Source organism: Schistocerca gregaria, chromosome 2, assembly GCF_023897955.1.
Source record: "Schistocerca gregaria isolate iqSchGreg1 chromosome 2, iqSchGreg1.2, whole genome shotgun sequence".
NCBI classification, from domain to species: domain Eukaryota; kingdom Metazoa; phylum Arthropoda; class Insecta; order Orthoptera; family Acrididae; genus Schistocerca; species Schistocerca gregaria.
In genome coordinates this window covers 770403838-770426435 of record NC_064921.1, presented here as the reverse complement: position 1 = coordinate 770426435, position 22598 = coordinate 770403838, and the positions used below count along the sequence as shown (strand labels likewise).

The following is a 22598-nucleotide window of genomic DNA, read 5'->3' as shown; positions in this document are numbered from 1 at the left end:
TTTGTTTTTTTTACACTGTTATTCTTTCAATTATTTATCATATAACATTTCAACTATTCTAGAACAGTTTTGTTCTATTTAGATTATTCCTTTGTACTTCCCGTACCGTTTACTTCAAACTGTTTCTTTTTAACAAATACTTTTTATTTCTCAAAAGACATCATAGTCGCCGTTGACTGTTTAAAATATTTATTGGTATTATTGCAATTTCGGCCTAATGGCCATTTTCAAGTAACAATGCAAAGTCACATTCTGTCAGAAAATAAAACTGTCTGACATGAGTACATGTCCTCGTCAAAATGCAGCCTTTTGACTGTGAGAGTCCCACTAGATACGATGAGTATGACACTTGCAATAGTAACAATAAATATTTTAAACAGTCAACGGCGACTATGATGTCCTTTAAGAAATATCATATTACTGTGAATCCCAACCATGAGAAGTTAATCAAATACCTTTTAAATTGAAGATATTAAAGCCATTGATCTTCTCCCCACTTGGAACACCTTTTGCTGTGTGCTTGTGAAATAATTGTCATCATTATGGTCTGTTTCTGTGTGATCTGCATTAATGCATCACCTGCATCTTAAAGAAATGTCTTAATTTGCTTTTCTGGTTTAGTTTGTGATGAAGTGCGTACCAGAGTAAACACAACAGTGTGATCGGAAACGGCGAATGTGGTACAGAGCTTCTGCTGTTGCACTGGACAGGATCTAACTGCCGCAGGGTTACGTCAGTTTGTTTACGCCGCCTCCGGGGAGCATGAGGATGCGGATGACCTTGCGATTTTCCGTGGAGCGGGCGCTTTTAAAAAGTCGCTGCTGACGGAGCTGAATGCGATAAGCCTGCGGGGATGACCTCGGGGCCGCACTGAGTGCGAGGCGGGAAGCCCCTCGCCCGAGAGCACTGTGCGAGGCGAGGCGCGGAGCAGAATGCAGAGCCTGCCCGGTAAGCCGACTCTGTGAAGGCGGTTCGAGTCTGACTTCGAGCGTTAACTGTGGAAACAGGATGAACGCTGAACGGGAAACACAGAGCTGTCGCTTCTACACGTTGATCACTCTCACATCTGGTTACGTAATTTTCTTTCAGATTAGGATGAACTATCGATAGAGAGACACCGTGTTCCTAAAACGAGCGTCGTGCCCGACATGAAGATCGGTAAACTTCAGTAAGCTGGGAACAAATTGGAGTGTAGGAGTGTCGAACTGTAGTTATTGGAAACAGAGGCTCCTGCTTGGAGCGAACGAACCGTTGTATCTCATCTGTACGGTTGATTGAAGAGTTACTACGCGGAAAGTGGTATTTATAGAGAAGGCGTTCATGTTCAGCTGTCCATGCAGCGTATGACTAATCAGACCTTTGGTGACACCGGATAAACTCTGTTTTTCCTCGTATCACATTACACTGCTCGTAGCTACTGACTGTAGTAAGTCGTTAAATTTGCGGAACAAATAGAACAATGTAGTATTAGTTGCTGTTAGTGATATTGTTATTGCTGTTGATATATTTGCCGTTACAGCGTGAATTTCTGATAAGTGATTACAAGAAACTCTGAGTAAATGTTTTGTTTCACTGAATACATGCTGGGTTTGACTCCTGGGACCTTAAACTGTGACTAGAAAAACTGTGCGTACAGGCCTGTGTGGGGAGTGTGTGCCAACGTTCACAGCATTAAGCAGTTCACAACGAGACCCCCCAGAGCAACGTTAATACGTTAATGTTCTAGAAATCACAACGATCTGGGTCTGTGTGGGCGAGAGAAATTTCCAGCACAGCAAGCTGTATAGCAGTCCTTAGTCCGGTCCCGTGGAGGGCAGCCAGGTTCCAGAAGCAAGATTGTCGTGGAGAGCCTGCACTCGGGGAACGATACCTCGTTGGAGCTGCCAGGTGTTGCTTAAAAAGGCCTTGTGGCTTCTAGATGGCGGGACCAGGTGAGCCATCTATTATCAGTTATTGTCTATTGACTACATGATATCATTATCTTCTAAGAGTAGATTTCTTTCGTCACCTCAGCGAGATACGTGAGATATCTTCTTGGTTCTATCAATGAGCTTGAAATTTTCTGATAACATATTTTCAAGACTTTATTTATCCTGTGATTGAAATTATTTTACTAGCTAATATTATAGTTTGTGATGAATCTGGGAACGGATAGAAAATGTCGGTACTAGGTTGCAAAATAATCTGGAAGTATTACATTTACTCACTAACAAGATATTTATGAACGTTGGTTTTTGAGATAAATAGGACTTGATGTGGGTATTCGAATCATGTTTTCAATTGTAGCGGCCGAGACTGCCCCTTCTACATTTCCCGCTGAGCCTATATTGCACTCACGTTTTTGGCACCGACACCAGACTGAGGAATACTAAAAAGGAAAAAAAATAAGTTTGAAAACAGGTCCACCCCCACCGTAGTATAAACGTGACACAGAAAAACCGCACATACCCCTCAGCAACATTTCTTATGTTGCGTAATCCTTACTGCGAAAAATGTGGCAAACACATTTTATACGTCGATGTTGAGACAAAACAGCTTCCTGTATGTAACTTCTTAAAAGGAACCTGTAGCTGCACCTTATTTAACTTACCCGGAAGCATCCTCACACGGGCAGCACTACTGATCATTGCGTCCACTTTAATATTTAAATCACTGCTCGTCGCTGTCACCCTCTGTATTGCCCACCTTCGGATCTAGTTTTATTGACTCTATACTCGCCTCGGTGGTGGCCAAATAGAAGGCTACTTTCTGAAGTACCAAGGAATCTTGAACGTGGCGCTGCGTCAGAAACCATGCACTGCCGTTACCAGCAGTTTCGGCAGTGAGACACAGCCTCTAGTGACGGGTAAATAATCATCGAGAGAAGCGTCAGCTGACTGGCCACACAACGTACCGTGTCCCACGGATCTCGATCGTCTAAAAGTACCTGTCATCTCTATTGGACTCTCACAATTTAAGAGAGCTTTGGGGGACTTAAGATCAAATACGGCAGAAGGGATGGATACCATTCTACTAGAATTTCTAAAATCATTGCGGGAAATGGCAACAAAACGACTATTCACGTTGGTGTGTCGAATGTACATGTCTGGTGTCATACCACCTGACTTATTCGCACAAATATCATGCACACAAATCAGAGGATTGCACGAGCTGACGAGTGGAAGAATTATCGCACAACCTACGTAAGAGCTCAAGCATCCAAGTTGCTGAGAAGAATAACATATGGAGTAATGGAAAAGGAAATTGAGGATGTGTTAGATGACGATAAGTTAGGCTTTAGGAAAGGTAGGCCTGACTTTGATAATGGTAAAGCGTTTCGACAATGAAGAATGGTTCAAGAAGTTCGAAATTCTGAGAAAAATTGGAGTAAACTGTAAGGAGAGGCGGGTAATATCCAATATGTGCAAGAGCCAAGAGGGGATAATAGGAGTGGATGAGCAAGAAAGTTGTGTTCCGATAAATAAAAGGTCTTTCGCTCCTAATGTTAAATCATATCATCGAACAAGCAGTGATGCGAATAAAAGAAAGGTTCAGAAGTGGGATTACGACCAATGACGGACGGAACAACGAGGATACCAGAAGCAGACAAGCATCGGTAAAAAATCTTTCCTGTCCAAGAGAAGTCTACTAGTTCCAAATATAGGTCTTAATTTGAGGAAGACATTTCTGATAATGTGCGTTTGGACCCCAGTATTGTATGGTAGTGAAACAATGATTGTGGATAATCCGGAACAGGGGAGAATCGAAGCATTTGAGTTGTGGTGTTGTGGACGAATGTTCAAAATTAGGGGGATAAGGTACGAAGTGATGAGGGTCTACGCAGAATCGAAGAGGAAAGGAATTTGTGCAAAGCACTTACAAGGAGAATGGACATCTGTTGAAACGTTAGGGACTGACTTCCATGGTATACAGAGGGAACTGTAGAGGACAAAAACTGTAGAAGAAGGGAGAGATTGGAATACATACAGTAAATAAATGAGGACGTAGGTTGCAAGTGCTACTCTGAGATGAAGAGGTTGGCACAGGAGAGGAATTCGTGGCGGGCCGCATCAAACTAGTCTCTAGGCTGATGACCCAAAAAGAAAAAAGAAAAGAGGTAAAAAAAAAAAGATTGCAGGCCCATCTGCTATCAGCATATAGGCGCTTGTCGATGGCGTTAGCCCTCTAATTTGCAGTGAGTAATTTGAAGCTTCGTCAGGTCGACATATGTACAAGTCTCCCATTTTGCATACCTAAATTAATGTACTTCGTGGGTCATTAAATTACCTATTTCTTGATGTTTCAGAATGTATCCGTCAAACTAATTTTTGTGTTAGTGAAGACGTTTCACAAAACTCTTTTACCCACAATTCCATTCAGTTCCACTTCATTAGTTACGCCATCTACCCATATAATGTACACTTTTCTGCAGTGTCTTCTGAGCTATTTCTCTGTATTGCGTTTCACGTGGTTCGCATTCCGTCTTGTGTGAACTATTTATCGTCATCGACGAGCTTTACTCAATGCAAACGCTCTCAGAAAAGGCTTCCAAGGAATTAAATATTACGTTAGGCTGTAACACATTTCTCTTACAATTTGTCAGTCTGTGTTTTATATCACTTCTACACCTGCCATTGTCAGATGCTTTCCCGTCCAGGTAGCAAGACTCTACCCAAAGAGACCGGAAGTACTTTTTGAAGCTATGTATTTTCAGACAGTTTACGAAACAACCTTATACCCTTCAAAATACTCTCCATTATAACTAATGCATTTGTCCCACCGTTGCCTCAACTGTTCGACACGGTTTTTGCAGTTATTATTAGAATTGGCTCCTCCACCGTTTTTTCTTAACATCTTCAGAGCTGCCAAATCGGTGTCCTTTCATGCATTTTTCCAAGCGTGGAAATAAGGAAAAGTCGCTCAGAGCCAGGTCAGGCGAGTGAGATGAGTGTAGCAGCGGAACCCTCGAACTGTTTTGCCAAAAACTCTCCTACAGATACGGCTGTGTGCCCCGGTACGTTGTCGTAGTCGAAGAATCAGTCTCCTGTCTGCCACAAACGGGTATTGTTTGATGAACACTGTTGCGCAATCTCTGACTAATGTCTGACAGCTGATCAATTGTCTGTCGACGGTCTATAAGCACAACTACCTATTTTTTCAATATTTCCGTTGATTCGGACAGTTCATGGGCGTCCAGTACGAGGTTTGTTATCAATCGACATGTCGCCATTTTTAAATCGAGCAAAGCACTCGTATATTTCAGTTTCTGTCATAGCGTCATCTTGGTAAGCTGGTTTCAACATTAAAAGAGTTTCAACAGCATTTTCATTGAGCAGAAAACAAAATTTCATAACTGCACGTTGTTCACTTAAACTTGCCATCATAAAAGACGGTACCCCGTCATACACATGCATGATGCTTAATATCTGCCAAGGATTATTTGTTATTAAAACGTCACGTATAGTATTGTAACCATTTACACATCTCAGGACAAGAAAAACGTCTTAGCAGACATCGCTATAAGAAACTTTGTCATAGGTAAAACTAAGTTACCATCTTCACGTCTTCATAAAGGTTATTACAAACACAGTGTTCCAACTACAACATTTCTGTAATAACCTCCATGAAGATTTGAAGATGGTACATCAGTTTTACCGAAACTGGGTATCTACAATAAAGTTTTTATAGTGCTCTCGGCCAAGAAGGTCTTCTTTTACTAACAAGGGGTAGGCCTCAGAACCGATTCGTCTCAATTTTGGCAGGTAGCTTGTGTACAACCTAAAATGAAGGAATCTAAGATATTTTGGGTCAACACCCCCTCGTTTTTGAGAAAATCACCCCTAAAGGTTATGACGAGCAATCAGCACAAAATTGACGGGATCGATAGATAATTGTAAGTAGAGCAATTTTCATCATCAGGTATGGGGTCCGAAAACGCATACTTTTCCGGAAATGGGGGTAATAAACTTTTACAACTGCCGCTTCTCTACCGACATGTGAAAAGCTTTTCGCCGGCAGCGCCGAAAACGCAATGGCCAAGGTAACTAGCTCGGAATGGGAGAACCCGGATTCGAATCTCCAAGAAACCTAGCGGATGTTATTCTTTTCGCTTGTATCTTTCCATATCTCAATTGATAGGAATAGGAGGGTTAATAAGGTAAGTAAATCAATAAGGAATGATAATAATAAGGTAGGCAAACTAATTTCCCAAACGCCGTGAGTTAGTTAAGTATTTAGCTTTTAAGTCTTGTCACATGAAAACAACTCCGAGTAAGAGTGCTGCGAATTCCTCACGAGGGATCACAGATAGACAACCGCGCGACGCTTGTTTACAGCGAGGCACGGGACAGAAAGCACGCGCGGAGAGTTAAATTGTCCCAGCCGCCTCTTCGTCATATCATAGTTGTGAACCTGGAAGAGTGAAGGTGTCCAGCACGAGCCTTATAGAAGTCAATCGGAAAGGGTGGTTTTCCGGCATTAGGCTTCCGCGAACCTCGCGGATACATGAAGTGATTTTTCCATCGTTAATGTGCCGAATGAAATACGTTTTGTGAAAGAATACAGTGCCCTTCCGCAAGTAACATATGACGAGTACTGTGTGTAGTTTGTAGTAATAAGCTCGTCTGTCTATGCTGTAGTAACTAGTTATTGTTTGTTGTGTCCTATCTTTCGAGATTCGAAGCCGGGTTCTTCGAGACCCAGCCAGTTACCTTGGCCGGTGCGCTATTAGCGCTGTCGCCGGATAGCGTTTACCATGTGGGTACAGAAGCGGCAGTTTATAAGTTTCTTTCCTCGATTTCTGGAAAAGTTTGCAGACACCATACCCGACGATGAAAAATGTTCTATTTACAATTATCTATCGATCCCTCCAATTTTGAGTCGATTGCTCTTCACAACCTTTAGGAGTGATTTTCTCAAAAACGCGGGGGTGTTGATCCAAAATAACTTAGATTCCTTCGTTTTAGGTTGCACACAAGCAACCTGCCAAATCTGAACCGAATCCGTTGGCCGTGTCTGAGGCCTTCCCCTTGTAAGTACTTCCAATAGTTCGCCTCCTTCGAGCTTCAAATGAATAAGCCAATTTACATATGTGTTGGCCTACTGAACTAATTGTTCAAAATAATTTTCGCCGAAAGCATTTGATACAATTTCGGACTATGTTTTAAGTTGAGCCCAGAATTGAAATACGTATATTCTTCAGCATATCGACAGTAGATTGAAGACACCAAGGACTGTAGTTGTACGAGTAGTGTGCCTATTTGAAATTAGATTGAAGTTGTTTTCGGAACTGTCTGCAACAATATCATCTGAGTCGTGGGCGGGGGCGAGGGGCCGAGAGAGGTCGATGAAGGGTACCTAATATTAACTATTTTGGTTTGTAAGTATAGCCTCTATCCATTCTACCCCGTAGCATCCATCTATATCTGTTTCTCTTAGGTTAAACTACGTGTATATTCACACTGGACTCACATCGACTTCTTTTCCTGTCTGTGTCTAATGATTCTTACAGTTGTTTATATATCGTGTTATAAACGGTGTTCAATATCTGTAATTGAATGACATTTCATGCAGATGGCCAAAGGAGGTAAACTTAAAGCATATATTTGTTATTGCGATGAAAATCAACAAAATGTTATATCTGTATGTTCATAAGTTGTTCGTCACTTTTCATTAAGAAATTCCCTCTCTTGTCTTCGTCTTCTGCTAGCCTACTCCCTCCTGCCCTGGCCATTCCTTGTGAAAACATTTCTGAATATTATATAATAATAATTTCATTAACTGAGAATTGTGTACGTGTAGTTACTGAAGGAGTAATTGCCACCATTTTCATAGGTGACAGGCCAGATGTTTGTGTGCCTGCAACAACTTGTAACGCTTTCAGGAGTACTGGCTTGTCGATGAACAGTTATCCGCCATTTTCAACATTTCATGGAGATCGCTACTATCGGTAACAAACTCTTCTAGAGCCTGCAGTTGGAATTTCATTACGAATTGCGATGTACAATCACGAATAAAGTTGGCGTACATGTGATAATAAACTTCACGCGATCGCAGATTAGGATTTGGGAGCCCGTATATTCATCCCAAAATATAAATAATTTTTTCCCAATGTGTTCGTAATTTCTTCTCGGTAGGAGACGGCATGCTATACTGGTGCCTTCGTTAGAACGACTTGAATTTTACGCTGTGTACTTTTACCAGTAAACAAACGATTTCGTGGGTAGAAAATCTATCTGCTGAACCAGAAAGCAAAATAGAGGAATTTGTAAAATAAAAGGGTATTCAAATTACTGAAAAATTTGAAGCAGAACTAAGGAAAGCGACTAATCAGATTTTCACAGGGGTACGTGGTGAAAGGGGCATCATAGTGCAATCTGTCAAAAGCGAACGTGGTTTCTTGAGGAAAATGTCGAATCAGGATCTGCTCAAATGGCAACAAGAGGTTCAGGTTAAGTTAATTGGTCAAACTGATCGTGTGGATAGGAAAGTAAGGCAAACTGGTGATAACACAACACATTAGCTCAAGTAACTGGAGCCAGTGGCCATTGTCATTGTCAGGTACTGCAAAACGATGTCTGTGTTGATGACGTAGGTTCAGGTACACAAATTGTCACAAAACCATACCACTAGCAGTTTACTGGCAGGATCCACCCTCATTTCGGTCTACATGGTTCAAATGGCTCTGAGCACTATGGTTCTTAATCTATGGTCATCAGTCCCTTGGAACTTAGAACTATTTAAACCTGACTAACCTAAGGACATCACACACTATGGGACTTAACATCTGACGTCATCATTCCCCTAGAACATAGAACTACTTAAACCTAACTAACCGAAGGATATCACACACATACACACCCGAGGCAGGATTCGAACCTGCGACCAGAGCAGTCGCGCGCTTATAGACTGAAGCGCCTAGAACCGCTAGGCCACACCGGCCGGCCCGCCGCTTCAAACAACGCCCTTATCTTAATGATGACCACCCCTAATCCTGTGTTACGTACATGAAACTCTCTCCCCTTATTTCCCGACGACACAGTATGTGCAACGCTCCTTTCAACTTTCGTTTTTCACACCATACAGATAGCTTTTCGAAGTCGTTTTGCATATTGTTTTGATGTCCTGATGACTTTACAAATTAATAAGCGACAGCGTCATCTACAAAGAACTTTAAACTGCTGGTCATATTGTCTCCTAAATCGTTTATGGGGAAGAAAAAGCAGAGGACCTATAACAGTACCTTGGGGAACGGCAGGAATCTCTTCTGTTTCACTTGATAATTTTCCGTCAACTACTGAGAACTGTTACCTATCTGACAGAAAGTCACAAATATATTCGTATAACAGGGACATATGTCATAAGCACACAATTTGATTACTACCCAGTTGTGAGGTACTGTGTCAAATGCCTTGTGGAAATGTAGAACTACAGAGTAAATTTTAAGTACCTTGTCGACAGCACTCAGCACTTAGTGTAACTAAACAACTAGCTGTGTTTCACAATAAAGATGTTTTCTAAATCTGTTTTGACTGCTTGTCAATAGACCGTTCTCGTTGAGGTAATTCGTAATGATCGAACACAGTACGTGTTCCAAATTTATGCTGCATGTCGACATTCATGATATGGGTCTATAACTTAGTGGATTATTCCTATTGCCTTTCTTGAAAACTGGTGTAACCTGTGCAACATTCCGGTGTTTGGGTACAGGTCTTACGTCAAGCGAGCGATTGCGCACGACCGTTCAGTATCGAGGTATTGCATCAGCATATTCCTAAAGGAACCTATTTTTTATACGGTAAGGACTGTAAGATTTGCTTTTAAGTGATGTATGTTACTTCTACACCTCTAGGATATCTGCTTCTAAGTTACTCACGTTGGCAGCTGTTCTTGATTCGAATTGCGGAACATTTACTTCTTGTTTGTTGGAGGAATTTGGGAAGTCTGTGTTAAGTAACCTTGCTTTAGCAGTAAATAGTCAATAGTATTTCCATTGTTATCATGCAGAGAAGGCATTGGTCGTGTCTTGCCGCTAGCAAACTTTACATACGACCAGAATCTCTTTGGAAATTTCTAACTGTTTTTGGTACAAATTTTCGTTGTGAAAACTATTATAAGCATCTCGCACTGAACTCCGCTCTGAATTTCGAGCTCTTATAAAAGATCGCCAATCTTGCTGATTTAGCGTTCGTTTCAGTTTGGTATGATTTTTACGTTATTTATGCAAGATGCTCTGATGTCTTGTATGTACCAAGGGGGATCACTCCTTTATCTGTCAGTTTATTTGGTATAAATCTCTTGATAATATTTCTATAAATTCAAGCCACATTTGCTCTACACATAAATTGTTAATTTGGAAAGAGTGAAGATTGTCTCTGAGGGAGGCGTCAACACAATTTTTTATCTCCTTTTCCCGATAGGTAATCTTTTTCGTTCATTTTTGGAGGATTTGGGAGTTATGGTATTCAGTCTCGCTGCGACAACCGTGTGTTCACTAGTCCATGTGTCCATTTTGATGTTCGTTATTAGCTCAGGCTTATTTGTTGCAAAGCTTTTAAGTGTGTTTTCGCAACCGGTTATTGTTCGAGTTGACTCATAAGGTAACTGCTCGAAATAATTTTCAGATAATGCCTTTAACACAATTTCGGATGATGCTTTATTCGTACCTCAAGATTTAAACATGTATTTTCGCCTTGCCTAAAAAGCAATCAAGTGCACTCCACAAATACTCTGCTACAGGAGGAGCCGCTTCCTTTTTGTGGTGCACCCCTGACTTATCAAAGATAGGCCTGCAAATCCCCAACCAACAATGGAAATCTAGAAATCTAAAGTAAGGGCCGTCATAGAGTAGAAGAATAATTTGGTTGAGACCTTCCAGCCAGCTTCAAACCAAAAGACCTCCATCAACTCTGGGAACAATTCTGCAAATTGCAAGCTCTGCTTGCACCCCCTGTATGAGGCCAGCAGCCTTCACCACTTCCGCCAGCCGCATGTATGAACTGAGTATGGCCTTAGGACCCTTGCGACATACAGACGTCTTCGTTGCCGACGTGTGCCACAACTTGCAGATGACAGCAGTTTGCATGATCGATAGCCGCAGTTAGGCCACCTCCACAACTCGGATGAGGTTCCCTAGCAGACATAGCGCTTTCACATCGGCTTTCTTTCCAGCCGTGAACACTCTCTGCATAACGAACTGGATAACGCGCCTAACACTGGAGCTCCTGATAACTAGCAAACCCAACCCCCCGTGTAACTGTTCTGACCCTGCTGAAGTAGCTGCCACCTGTCCACTCACAGACTGGTTGGGAGAGGCCGGACGACCAGTCTCCATATTGGCCCTCCACCCCAAGTGACGCTATCGTGTTACCAGCCCCCACTCATTCTGATGTCAAGGTAGAGCCACTGTGTGAGATACTCTAGGAGGTGCCTCGGTAGCAGAGCCCATGGGCGAAACTAGCGACGCCTGAGGCGTCCCACATGACGCGCCACCGGAGGCAACAGGCTGAACGTGACTGACCGCAACCAAAAGTGCCTTCAGCTGTTCGCGAACTTTGCCCAGATCCTCCTGCATCGGCACACAGCATGCACACACCCTACCAATCGTAAAAGGGCTAACTGAAGAAGTAAACAGCAGTCAAAGTTGTAAACATGAAACTTGCCACCCTCCTGATGTGTCATCAATGGACGCTGATGCTTCAGTAAGGTATATAGCTGTCTGTCCAGAAGAGAAGAAAACTGTGCTACTGACTGCCTGAATTTACACTTACGAAATTCGTGATTGCACCTCTTAAACGGAAACACTCACCAAATTTAATAAATATACCATGAGGAAAAGACAGGAAAATATGAACACTTAACCTTCCGCTCTGCAGATCTGTATCAGCTGAGACCTGGAGACTCACTGACAGGCTTACTGAAAGGAGCGGACGTTTGTCAGTTTATTCTTCCTTGAGGTGCTATATCCTTGGTGTTGCTTCGTGATGATGATCAAACTTTTGCTATAGAATGTGGGGCACAAGTGATGAGTCCGTTTGATGGCTTGTAAGACTGAGTGCTGAGAATGACTAGTGGGGGCAGATGACCACAGTGTTACGGGAACTGAAATAAATATTTAGGACTGCAGTCATAACCCGAAGTCAGCCATCTTGGATTCTGGCATTATTAAAGACATCATTGATTGCCACCTTGTACTCCAAACTTAGAACCATGAAGGTTTGTGCTCATAAGGAGACTTCACTGACACAGCGTTACCATCTTCAATGGTTTATCGTGTTGGAGTGTCACAGCTGAATAACATGCCAAAAATTCACAGTGAATGCGTCGTTTTATGAAATATTTCAAATGAAGTTTGGACGATTTATCAGTCTAGACTACAAAACTTCACCTGATGCATGTTACAACAAAAAGGTTTATCAAAATGTCTCCAAAATCTGTCAGAATGGCCAACGAAGTTCACTCCGAAAGTAGCAAAATGCCCACCAAACTATAGCTTCCATCATTGCCATCACCACTGTCAGCACTCTCACCACCACATGAGCGTTCCACACTTTATTATGCTACTTCTCAGTCTCTAAGTTCCACCAGTCCAATCGAGTATTGTATCAGCGTGTCCAAGTTGGCAAATATATCTTTAATAGCTACTAGACATGGACGCTACAGGTGAGCGGTGGATAGAAATCTGTTGGAAACCTTAGATATCGTATGTACTACATAAAACATTTATAACTGGTGTGGAGAATCACTTAAAATAGCTACGATAGCCGAGAGAATAGATCACATATTGTTTATAGGAAGGGTGGTTGGAGTTTAATGTTTCCTCTTCATCCATGTAAAATATTGATCACACTACAGCGAAAATCATCGTTGATTACGGAATAAGACTGTCATCCACCTAAGGAGCGTGTGGACCACTGTTTCCGATGTGAAAGTGAAGTAGAAACGTGAAGGGACACGTAAAGCACAAAAGCGTATAGGTCGGCCTCATCTGTTGACTGACAGACTGCCCACAGTTGAAGAGGGTCGTAGCGTGTAATAAGCAGACATCTACCCAGACCATCACACAGGATTTCCAAACTGCATCAGGATCTACTGCATGTACTATGGCAGTTGGACGGGAGGCGAGAAAACTTGGATTCCATGGCCGAGCGGCTGCTCATAATCCTCAGATCAAGCCAGTAAATGACAAACGACGCCTCACTTGGTGTAAGGAGCGTAGACATTGAACGAATGAACAGTGGTAAAACGTTGTGTGGAGGACGAATCACAGTACACAACGTTGCGATCCGATGGTAGGGTGTGGGTATGGCGATTGCCCGGTGGACGTCATCTGCCAGCGTGTGTAGTGCCAACAGTAAAATGCGATTGCGATGGTGATATGGTGTGGTCATGTTTTCAAATGTTCACATGTGTGTGAAATCTTATGGGACTTAACTGCTAAGGTCATCAGTCCCTAAGCTTACACACTACTTAACCTCAATCATCCTAAGGACAAACACACACATCCATGCCCGAGGGAGGACTCGAACCTCCGCCGTGACCAGCCTCATGTTTTCAGGCAGGGGGCTTGCACGCCTTGTTACTTTGCGTGGCACTATCACAGCATAGGCCTATAGGGATTTTATGAACCTTTTTGCTTCCCATTGTTGAACAGCAATTCGGGGATGGCGATTGCATCTTTCAACATGATCGTGCACCTTTTCATATTGCATGGCCTGTGGTGAAGTGCTTAAACGAAAATAACATCCCTGTAATGGAGTGGCCTGCACTGAGCCCTGACCTGAATCCTATAGAACACCTTTGGGATGTTTTGGAAAGCTGACTTCGTGCCAGGCCTCACCGACCGACCGATATCGAAACCTTTCCTCAGAGCCTGACTGAACGTTTGCCTGCGAGAGTGGAAGCTGTCATCAAGGCGAATGGTAGGCTAATAGCATACTGAATTCTACAATTATCAATGGAGAGCGCGACTAACTTGTAAGTCATTTTCAGCCAGGTGTATGGATACTTTTGATCACGTAGTGTAGCTCTCACAACACTTATGCCATATCCATTCAAGCACAGAGGAATACTATCCGTATGTACGTCTGTGTTGTGACGTGACTTTAGCCCAAACGGTGGCGGTTTATGGATGACTGTATAAAATACTATGACCAAAGTAGCATATCATTAAGCTGTTATTTGCAACGGCATGGTGCTGCTAGGTATTTGTGACACTAAGAACAAGAATTTGTGATGCGTCCTATGTTATATGCTTCTGTGTGATATAGACTGGGCAACAGTGTCCTGTGACCTGCTCACTGTGTCATAAAAAGACTAAATTGTGCATCAGAACCTGGGAAGGAGTTTTCTGAGATTTTAAACTGAAAGCAATAACTGCGTGAAACAGCCACAGAACACAATGTGTGACATACGACGAACATATCCGCTAGGACAGTACGGCGATATTTGGTGTTAATGGCCTGCGGAAACACACGGCCCACTACAATATCATTGGTAACAGGACGACATCGCCTGCAGCGCCTCTCTTGGGCTAGTGACCATATGGATTGGACTGTGGACAACTGGAAAACCGTGGCTTGATTAGATGAGTCCGATTTCAGTTGGTAAGAGCTGAGTTAGAGTTCGAGTATATTGCAGACCACATGAACCCAAAGACAGAAAAACTGAAACTAAACTCCATCCGAACAGGCTTTGGAAAGCCCAACGGTACCGGCCAGCCTCCGTGTCATCCTCTCAGTCCTGGGGCGTTACTGGATGCGGATACGGAGGAGCACGTGGTCAGCACACCACCCTCCCGGCTGTTGTCACTTTTCGTCACCAGAGCCGCTATTTCTCAGTCAAGTAGCTCCTCAGTTTCTCTCACAAGGGCTCAGTGCACCATGCTTGCCAACAGAGTTCGACACACTAGACGGTCACTTATCCCGCCCGACAGCGCTTAACTTCGGTAGTCTGATGGGAACCGGTGTTACCACTGCGGCAAAGCTGTTGGCAATCCATAGACACAGGTCGTCAATAAGTTGCTGGTGGCTCCATTAATAGTTTGGGCTGTGTTTACATGGGATGGATTGGGTCCTCTCGTTCTGCTGAATCCGTCATTGATTAGAAATGGTTACGATTGGCGACTTGGACACCATTTGCAACCATTCATGGACTCTTTGTTCCCAAAAAATGATGGAATTTTTTGCGTGACAGTGTGCCATGTCACCAGGCCACAATTGTTCGTAATAGTAATGAAGAACATTCTGGAGAGTTCGAGAGAAAGATTTTCCACTCCAGATCAAGTCCAACGTTTATGGGACATAACCGAGAGGTCAGTTCGTGCACAGACTCCTACACCGGCAACAACATCGCAATTTTGGACGGCTGTGGAGGCAGCATCGCTCAATATTTCTGCAGAGGACTTGTACCAACCTGATGAGTTCATGCCATGTCGACGTGCAGCATTACACTGGGCAGAGGGACGTCTGACGTGATATTAGGAGGCATCCCATTACTTTTGTCATCTCAGTGTGTTACTTAAGGCAGTTATTTGAGTGCTCCATGTTCTCATGACTGTCATAAGCAAGCAATTTTCATTTCCATAAAGTAATTTTTGCGAAGACGTAGGTTGTTCTGGATCTTCCAAAATCCTAATACATTTAGCATGACAATGGTCTGAACTATCTATTTTCTACCCCTCATTTACTTTCCCGTTAATTTGAATACTGGAGCCAACTATGTACAGTTCTATTCCTTTGTTCACGTGATTCATCAAGAGGATTGTCTGCTTGCTTAGCCATATGGTTGCGAATGACTAGTACGCTTCTCACAAAACCAAACAATTTTCGGTCGCTTGACTTTCTGTGGCGTCGGCTCACAGTGATGCGCTGCAGTGGCCTGCTGGTTCTCGTAGTGCTGCGGCGGTTGCCACTCTGCCCACCTGAGGTACTCCACGGCTCGGCTGGCCTGCTGGCTGTTTGGCTGCAAAGGGCAGCGAAGACCAGATGGGCGGTCTGCTGGGTGCCGCTGTTCCTCACCCCCGTGCTCGATCAGCACTTTCCTTTGACGGTTACTGATCGGTGTTTTGACAGACTATTTGATAATGATTCTTGAGTGTATTTTCGTTCTGTCATTGTGACTTCAAAGCTGCGTGATTTTTTCACCAGACGTGTTTCGCTTTATTGAAGGTAAAGCATCATCAGTGATATGTAATTAATATATTTAGAGTTTGATTTGCTTTTAGGTCGAAAAACAGTTAATTAAGAGTATGTCGATTTATACTTACAGTGATTTTCTCTTGATTTCTCGCTTACATGGGGAAATGCCGTCTGCTAGAACGTCGTTGCTTTTCTGCGTTAGACACTCATAATTTTGGTCTAATATTTAGTTGTGCTGCAGCACTATGCATATCCTATGTTTTTCCCAACACACATTTATGGCGACCACTGTATTGTCTTGTTTCCTTATTTCTAAGTATGTGTTGCGGTTTGTGTTTTGTAGTGCTGCCAACGTAACTTTTCCACTACTCTGTCTTTGTCCTACCACATTTTTTATTTATTTGTTATTGTATGCGTGTAATTCTATTTTATTATGTTTCTGTGTATTTAAATACTGTGTAAGAGTAGGTACGGAATAGTAATGGAGGATTCTTTTTCAGTATAGGGGAGGGAGAAACCATGATGAATGGACATAAGTATATAGCAGTGTGATGGAGTGTGAGTCACAGGAGAAGTTGAGGGGCAACAAGTGAAATGACACTTTCAGTGGGGGGGGGGGGGGGGGGGAGTTGTAGGGGAGTGAGGAGGGTGAAGGATGGAAAAAGCTCTTCTCCTTATCATGTACTTTCGTCGATTATTCTATATAGAGTCTGAATTCCAATACTTATTTGATCACTGAGCAACTGTTTATTTTGTGTTAATGTTTTTTTATATGTGGAACTTTTCTTGGACAGGGAGGAGATGTCTATCTTCACTGATTTTTATGATATTCATATTTATTTCAATACTGCTTCGTTTATGGTGTTTTTGTAGTCACAATGACAGAACAAAACTACCGCCAAGAATTCTAAGGCAACTACGGACACTAAGACCATACAAATGAAGAATTTCTGTTCGGTGTGAAGCAAAATCTTCTGTATGCTGGGGTCAAATACTGCCACAAACTGCCCTTAGAAATTCGTGGGGATCTGTTGCCGGTCGAAAGTTAGCGTGCCACAGCCACTTTATGTCACGACATAATGGGATCGTTCACCATGTCTTGTTGTTCTGACGTCGCTAGGGTGCGTACCATCTGCAGCTTCGACTCTTACACTCAGTTTTCGTCTGTTAGGGTTCTCAATCCTGCAAATGAAATCTTTTAGCAACATTGCGAAACATCTTTCTTTTGACTTTCCAAAATAACTGATACAATAGCACTTCAGATAACTGCCTGACGTATCTAGTTCAAACTTCGTCACCACTACTACAAAAATCATGTTTACTAATCTGACAAAACTCTTCTGTATTTCATAAACATTGACTAAACCTATAAAACGAGCCTATACGACTGACTGCCGATGGTGTAAATTGCAAATCTAATACTTCTGCCTCTTTGCTCTTTATAAAGTACTGGAGGAGCTTACAAAGCTACTGATAACAGATTTTCAGCTCTAAAGCATGCCAGCTGAAGTAGATACAGCTCTCCTTTCCTGGAACGAGACACATTAACCCCTGGTGTTATCATTAACTTGGCTCTGCTTCAGTGTAAATTTAGCTTACATGTAAATTTAGCTTAATTAAAACTGCACTCAAGGTACTGCAATAATACGTACTTTTTCCCAGCAAGATATGCCACACCTTCTACTTCGATAAATATACTGCTGTAGATTGACACAATACCGGGAAGAATATCACTTAACAAAACAGTAGCTATTTCCCATATATATTAAGGTATGATATTATAGCGAGGTTAAGTGCGTTGCATGGCTCTATAATAGCTGTAGTTAGACTGAAGAGTATATATATATATATATATATATATATATTCTCCATTACTCTTCGATCTGATTACTTACTCTTCGATCTAACTACTGCTATTGTAGAGCCAGATATCATACCTATATATAGCTCTCACTAATTCATTCAGTGGGCATGCTTTAGAGCTGAAAATCCGTTACCAGCAGCTTTGTAAGCTCCTCCAGTCTTTTATAAAGAGAAAAGAGACCGAAGTCTTAGATTTGATCCACCTCGAACAATTCACACTGTCGACAATCACTCGTATAAAAATCACGAAGTGTATTTTATAGGTTTAGTCAATGTTTATGAAATACCGAAAAGGTTTTCTACATTAGTAAACAGGATTCTTGTAGTGGTTGTGACGAAGTTTGAATGAGATACATCACGCAGTTGTCTTAAGTGCCTGTTGAATCAGTTACTTTGTAAAGCCAAAAGAAAGATGTTTCGCAAAGTTGCTAAAAGTTTTCATTTGTAGGATTGAAAATCCTAACAGACGGAAACTGAGTACACGCAACTGCGTATATATAGGGGTAGCTACAGATGCAACAATGTAGATGACTAACTTAGTCAATTAGTTGCATGTGCCACAGGTAGTCTGAACGATTCTATTACCGAAATGATGCGGAACGAGTCAGTTTACAGAATATGCATAAATGATGGACTATAACATTAGTGAACACGACTATTTTTACTCCTACTCATGCAACTAAGATTTTTTTCTCTTTACTGGCTAACATTTTTTAATCAGAAACTGCTTACTGGAGTAGGAGGAGTTCTCCAGGAGAATGACTTTAAATTAGATTTAGAACTTGCTTCACCGCCTTTCTGACATTTTACGTTATTGGGCAAAGGCCAATATTTTTTGTTGCTGCAGTTCAACTCCTCTCTGAGTCAATGACAGCTTCAGTCAACGACAGTTTTAACAGTGGGTAATAACGATCATCCATGTCTATAGTGTTATAGATAGGGATATCACTGCTCTTCTAAAATTGTGAGGTATGGGAATCACTAATCACCTCAAATTGTGATGAATTATTTATTTTCCGAGTATATGTACTGTGACAGCGCAGTTAAAATGGCTAGATTCTTGAAGAAGTACTTATTAGGCGTCTGTCGGTGAACACCACATACTATTCTTATTGCTCCCTTTTGAGCAATCGATACTTTGATTCTTAGGGATGAATAACGCCAGAAAAGTATTAGGTAATACATTCTTCAGTGGAAATATGCATAAATTTCAGAAATCTGATACGTTTTTTCCAAGATTAGCAATTGCATGAAGAGCAAAAGAAGCTGAACTTAATTGTTTGAGGAGCTCAGTAATATGCTTCTTCCAGTTCAAGTTTTCGTTAATATGTGCACCGAAAAAATTGGAGCGTTCTACCCTACTTACTTATTCCTATCCAAGAGGTATGTCTGTTGTTGATGATGAGTCTTTTTTTGCACCAAACTGAATGTAGTGCTTTTTTCTCAAAATTTGGAGAGAGTCCGTTTTCAGAGAAGCATTTAATAATCCTATGGAAAATATCAGTTACCAACTTCCCTGTTGCTGCCCCTCTAGAGAGATTTATTACAACACTAGTATATTTTACTAAAAGAGGTTGTTGAATGTTAAGTGAAATGTCTTTCACGTAACAGAATACATATTAGTGGTCACATAATTTAACCCTGTGGGACGCCCTCTCCGATTTATTTTTCGCACTCACTACATTTTTTCTGCCTTTCCGACCTCATCTGAATTATTCAGCACAACTTTTCCATTCTGTTTTTCAAGTATGATTCAAACTAGCCATATTTAAAGCCACCAGTTTCGCAAAACTTGAGTGTTTCTACAGGAGTATGATCATCCACACAACAAATTTGGTAAAAGCACAAACAATATCAACTGGCGGATATACTATTATTTAAGGCTTGTTCTATTTGAGAGTGAATGTACAAATACCATTCTCAGTTAAGCGACTTTCCTGGAATCCAAACTATGAATGTGAAGTAAATGGTTTGCACTCAAGTGTGCAACTGCTATTGAGTACATTACCTTTTCGAATATTGTTTATCTGATCTTGTTAAATTAGTAAACGTGAACTCGTTATGTTAGTACTGCGAACGGTTCAGAGCAAGGGGAACCAGCAGCCGTTATTTTTCCCGAGGACATGCGGCTCCACTGTTAGATTCAAAGATGATAGCATCATTTCTGGTAAAATATGATGGAAGCAAAGTAGTTAGTCATTCGGATCTCCATTAGTAACTAACGATGTATGTTGAAAGAAGGCTGTAGGTGTATATGTGAGAGAGACTCGAAGACATTAGAATGTTTCAGACACGTTAATAATCATAAGAAAGTAATTTCGAATCCAGATTACAAACTACAAAACTTTTTCATGCTCATATGCAGTGGGTGACCATATTTTATTGGTTTTGAACTACAGGTCATGATCTAGTGGCCTTTTAAAAATAGGAGGAAAGAACTGTTTTGTTCCACGCCGAGGATGTTTTTATCTAAGCGTTTCTCAAACATAAAGAAGAGAACATAACGGCGTTCGTCCCAATGGAAAATGTAAGTGTTTAATCACAACATAGGGATAAAAGCCTTACTATGTTACCAAACGGCGTTAAGACCATCAAAGAAAATTAGTTTTACCTCGAGTTAAGTGAAATGAGTACTATTATCTGCAATTGGAGCATTTAAACAGCATAATTCGGTTTTTCTCGTGGAAGATGGAACCCACGTCATGGAAGGCTACTAACGGTGAGCTGTAAGGGGTGAATGTGTAAAATAACCAAAACAACAATAATGGTGGTTAGAGTAGCTGCTCCTGAATCGCGGCGTCCCGGGTTCATTGTCTGCTCGGCGACCGGTTGTTTGTGTTGTCCTAATCATTTCATTTCATATCTATCACAAAGACGCTCAATTCGCCAAAGAATCGTCAACCAGAAATACCTGTATGAGATAGCCGAACAACCCCAGAGGAGATATCCTGGACAATAATGCCATAGTATTGTTTTATATTTACGAATTAAAACTGAAGAAATGGAAAGACTGTGCGAAATTTCGTATGTGAGACCTCGATAAAATCAAACCCCCACTGAACATGGAGATTTTCATAGTGAGCATTAGCATCGTTTGACTGAAACAGAAGTAAGAAATTTTGGTCTTCAGTTTTGAAAGTAGTCTTCAGTGGCAATCTTTGTGGCTGCTCTTCTGCAGGTGTTATAGTTCTGGTTTTAGAGTTGGTGTTCTGCTTCCTGTCATTCGAGTTGTGGTGATCGTAGCGCTAACACTATGATCATTTGTTTACCTGTCATTTCGTTACGTTTCAAAACATAACGTGAAGTAGAGCACTGTCCACATTCCCAGTCCTGTGCTAACGAAAGGAACAGCTCTAAACCCAGAACAACGATACTGGTAGATCAGAGTCCATAAATCTTGCCATGGACGATGCCTGTTAGTACACTCTAAGACAAAAAAAAACACCCCAGAGGAATGGTCTGAACGGGAAGGGAATCGGTAGATGCGATGTAGACTGTGATGTACTCCTGGGGACGGAGAAATGGTTACAATTTCATTAAAAATTGTATGATTTAGTCAAGAGAAAGAGCTTCACAAAGTGAGCAAGTCAATAACGTGCTGGTCCACCTCTAACCGACATGCAGGCAGTTTCTCGGCTTGGAATTGACTGTTGGATATCCTCCTGAGAAAAATTCTGTCCAGTTGGTGCGCTAGGTTGTCAAAATCCCGAGATGGTTGGATAGTGCTGCCGATACTGCTCCAATTATTCTAAGCTGGGGGAGACGCGGCAACCTTTCTGGTGAAGGTAGAGTTTGGTAAACACGAAGATAAGGAGCAGATGCTCTCGCCCCATGTAGATGGTCATTATCTTGCTGAAATATAAGTCCTGAATGGCTTGCCATGAAAGGTAACAAAATGGCTCTGAGCATTATGGGACTTAATACCTGTGGTCATCAGTGCCCTAGAATTTAGAACGACTAAAACCTAACTAACCTAAGGACATCACACACATCCATGCCTGAGGCAGGATTCGAACCTGCGACCGTAGTGGTCACGCGGTTCCAGGCTGAAGCGTCTAGAGCCACACGGCCACACCGGCCGGCCACGAAAGGTAACAAAATGGGGTGTAAAATATCATCCACGTATCGCTGTGCTATAAGGGTGCCACGGATGGCAACATAAGACATCCTGCTATAAAACTAAATGGCAACCCAGACCATTACTTCTGCTTGTCAAGTAGCATGGCAGCCGACAGTAAAGTTGTTACTCCACCCCTTACGGCAAGAAAGGAACAATGATTGACTGTTGGTGTTAATAACAATAATCCTCCTTTACCTCCTCTGCATTACTGCAGATGACGTGTTACTGACCACATTTGTTCTGTTGTAGCAACAACAACAACAACAACAATAACGCTGTACTATTGTACATATAAGTAATTTTTTTCCATCTAATTTTTCGGTAAACTAGTGTTCAAAATGGTTCAAATGGCTCTGAGCACTATGGGACTCAACTGCTGTGGTAATCAGTCCCCTAGAACTTAGAACTACTTAAACCTAACTAACCTAAGGACATCACACACATCCATGCCCGAGGCAGGATTCGAACCTGCGACCGTAGCAGTCGCACGGTTCCGGACT

General features: G+C 41.9%; 1 protein-coding gene across 2 annotated transcripts in view; it reads left to right on the top strand.

The window, feature by feature from the left end:
- The first annotated feature begins 904 nt into the window (after positions 1–904).
- Positions 905–22598, top strand: part of LOC126334999 (ankyrin repeat domain-containing protein 2-like) — a 72334-nt gene continuing 50640 nt past the window's right edge. For both annotated transcript variants that reach the window (XM_049997822.1, XM_049997819.1), the window contains exon 1: positions 905–1931. The gene's annotated coding sequence lies outside the window, so the exon portion shown is untranslated. The remainder of the gene's footprint in view (positions 1932–22598) is intronic.